This window comes from Cebus imitator, unplaced genomic scaffold (genome assembly GCF_001604975.1).
Source record: "Cebus imitator isolate Cc_AM_T3 unplaced genomic scaffold, Cebus_imitator-1.0 Scaffold1018, whole genome shotgun sequence".
Classification (NCBI taxonomy): Eukaryota; Metazoa; Chordata; class Mammalia; order Primates; family Cebidae; genus Cebus; species Cebus imitator.
Genome location: NW_016108333.1, coordinates 60,554 through 64,473, shown reverse-complemented (window position 1 = coordinate 64,473; position 3,920 = coordinate 60,554).

Here is a 3,920-nt window from a genome sequence, read left to right as displayed (position 1 = left end):
AAACCCAGGAGGCAGAGGTTGCAGCCAGCTGAGATCATACCACTATACTCCAGCCTGGGTGACAGAACGAGACTCTGTCTCATTAAAAAAAATTGTGTTGGAATAAGTGCATTTGGTCCTGTGTTCAGGGATACATAGTTAAGAGGAAGAACTGGGCAGCAACCTTGAGCCTTTGTGTCCCCATCTGGAAAAGGCAGATGGAAGTGACTGGCTCTGGCCCACCCTGGGGTTCACCCAGCCAACGTCTATCAACTCCAGGGCTGCTGAATGATTCCATCAAAACCCATGGCTACCTCAATAACACCACATCGGAAATCTCAGACAACGCTGCTTGCCCAGTTCATCTCCCACACACCACCACCCTGGCTAGACAGGGTTGGGGACCCAGACAAAGGCTCAAGCATCTGCCCCCAGGGTATGGTGGCCTGGCCTTTTGGCGCCCTGGGGTACTCATGGCAGAGCCTGAGGAAGTCTGTCTGTAGCTCCTTCTGGGCATTCAGGAACATTCTCTCCTTCTCCGTGCCCACCATGAAGGTGCTGTCATCATGCACTGCAACAGAGGCCACCTCGGCATTCAGTTTGGACAGCACTGAGCACTGTGGGAGAGCAGGGTGTGTGAGTGGAAGAAACCCTCCACTTCAAACACAGCTAGTACCCGCTTCCGGGGTGGGATGTGAGCTCCCAACTGCCTGAGACCCCAGCAGTGGCTCCAGGAACAGATGGTCTCTACACTGTTCAAGGTCTTAGATTCTGTAGTGGGATTGAATGAATGACCCTCCATGGATTGGCGATGGGGGCTGGAGGAGGACAGATGTCCTCTGCTAAGTTCCTACCTCCAAGGTCCTAACCTTCAAGGAAAGCCCACCTTAGCTCCAGCCCAAGGGACAATCCCATGCTGGGTTTTCTTGGTCCCTCTCAAGTCCTGGATGAGGAGGAGGTGGGAAGAACCACAGGAGAAGTGGGGATCGGACAGATTGGGGCTGCAATCCCACCTCAGCCACTTCTGCTGTGGGATGTGAGCAAGTCATGTCCCTTCTCTGGGCTCCAGTTTCCATATTTGTTTTTTTGTTTTTTGAGATGAAATTTCACTCTGTCACTCAGGCTGGAGCGCAATGGTACAGCCTTGGTTCACTGCAACCTCCACCTCTCAGGTCCAAGTGATTCTCCTGCCTCAGCCTCCCCAGTAGCTGGAATTATGGGCATGTACCACCACACCTGGCTAATGTTTATATTATAAGTAGAGATGGGGTTTCACCATGTTGGCCAGGCTGGTCTTGAACTCCTGACCTCAGGTGATCCACCTGCCTCAACCTCCCAAAGTGCTGTGATTATAAGTGTGAGCCACTGTGCCTGGTCAGTTTCCATGTCTGTAGAACTGGGGACAAGAAGCCCAACTCCATGGTGCCACTGGGCTTGGGTTTGGGGATTCAATGGTTGGAGGAAAAGGATCTCTAAACTGGGCCATTTGATATGGGTATACATGCAGCTGGCTATGTTCATGGCCCCAGAGCCGAGGTCTGCAGCCCCATGGCACAGAGGCCTTAATAGGGGGTTCCTGCAACCAACACCACCAGCATCTCAGGTCTCTGACCTGCCTGACTAGGAAAATGCTGACTGTGAAGCCTGAGACATGCAGTTGTGCCTGACAAATGCTGGTTTTCATCTGAATCCAGTGGTACAGGCAGCTAGAAAGTCTGGCTTCCAATTGCAGTTCTGTGCTGTGTGACCCAGGACAGGTAACCACTTTGGGGACAATCTTGCCACTTTCCCAGGGGTGTTTCCCACCTCTGTCCCAAACACCACCTAAGCAGCCCTTGAGCCACCTACAGCAGGAAGAGCTTGAAGAAAGCCCTTTATTTTGTGGGAGATTTTGCACCCAGAAGTTAAATTTAAAAACTGGTCATGCTTCAGGAAGATATTACCCTCTATGTGCTTCATCATCCTAAAATGCAGGGGTGCAACCAACTGATGTTAGACAGGTATTTTATTTTATTTTAATTAAATTCTTTTTTTTATTGAGACAGAGTCTTAATCTGTTGCCCAGGTTGCCCAGGAATGCAATGGTGCAATCTTGGCTCACCACAACCTCCACCTCCCAGGTTCAAGTGATTCTCCTGCCTCAGCCTCCCAAGTAGCTGGAACTACAGGCATGTGCCACCACACCTGGCTAATTTATATTTTCAGTAGAGACAGGTTTCTCCATGTTGGTCAGGCTGGTCTCCAACTCCCAATGTCAGGTGATCCACCCACCTCAGCCTCCCAAAATGCTGGGATTTCAGGTGTGAGCCACTATGCCCAGCTAAAAAAAAAAACCAAAACATTAAATTGAGACACAATCTCACTCTGTTGCCCAGGCTGGAGTGTGGTGACATAATCTCAGCTTGCTGCAACCTCCACCACCCAGGTTCAAGCAATTCTCCTGCTTAAGACTCCTGAGTAGCTGGGACTACAGGCATGTGACACCATGCCAGTCTAATTTATTTATTTATTTATTTATTTATTTTCAGACGCCATTTCCTTTTGTCACCCAGGCTGGAGTGCATTGGTGCAATCTCTGCTCACTGCAACCTCCATTTCTGGGGTTCAGGTGATTCTCCTGTTCAGCCTTCCCAGTAGCTGGGATCACAGCCTACTCCACTGTGCCTGGCTGATTTTTGTATTTTTAGTAGAGATGGAGTTTTGCCATGTTGGCCAAGCTGGTCTGGAAATCCTGACCCCCAGTGATCCACCCACCTGGACCCCTAAAACAGCTGGGATTAAAGGCATGAGCCACCATGCTGGGCCAGATTTTTTTTTAACACTTGCATCACAGAACTTCCCCCCAGGAAAAGGCTGGAGGAAAATGATATTACGATGTCCTCATTTGGGATAAATTGCTATAGGTCTAGGCATGTAGGCAACAGCACCAGAGGAGGGATGTGTTATACAAAGCCCTGTTTCTCTCTTCCCATACCAGATGCAGTAAGAGCTCTTGCTTTAATGTTGGAAATTACAGCTTTCTTTTCTTTCATTTCTTTTCTTTTCTTTTTTTTTTTTTGAAACGGAGTCTTCCTCTGTCACCGAGGCTGGAGTGCAGAGGCACAATCTCAGCTCACTGCAACCTTCACCTCCTGGGTTCAAGCGATTCTCCTGCCTCAGCCTCCCAGTAGCTGGGATTGCAGGCATGAGCCATCATGCCTGGCCTAAAGTTTCTGTTATTTTAAGTCACCAGATCTGTGGTCCGTGTTACAGAAGCTTCAGGAAATTTACACCGGCTCCTTCACTGGCTGTACGTGACCTCCCAAAGACAGTCCATACCCTCAGCCCCTTGGACATTCAGTCCTCAGCTTAGACCTCTGCAAAGCTCAGGCCTGGGTTTGCTGGAGAGCTCTCCAATCTCTTCCCCCTTGGAAGCGCCACTAGAAAGAGTTGGATGTTTTTGGACACCAGGGAAGCATCTCTGTGATTCAAGTCTCACTGCTCTATGGACAAGCTGGGGCATTGGAGCTGATGGAGAAAATAAAATAAACCCAACCACATAAAAGGCAAAGGTAGGCACACACCCCACCCAAACATGGTCCCCACACCATCCACTGCCAGATGCTTGTGTCTTGAAAAAGAAGACTGAGAGAACAAACAAAAGAAATTTCTCCCCTTCTGGAAGGGGGGATATACTTTCTCCCCAGCAGACCTAGCCTCCCCGTGAGTACCCCCCTCTCCTGTCCCAGAAGCTCCTCAGTGGGGATAGAGTGACCTGGGGGTCCTGCATTCCTGCCCCCCCCACACAGTGTCACTTTAGCTGGGGAGAACACTGCCAGTCAGAGCCCTGGCCTTCCATTCATATCTGCTCAGGCTGGGCTCTGGGTTGGGCAGCCAAAGGGGGTCTTACACCTGTCTGCAGTGCAGTAGAAGACCATCTGGGGTTGTAGTTAAAACATCAG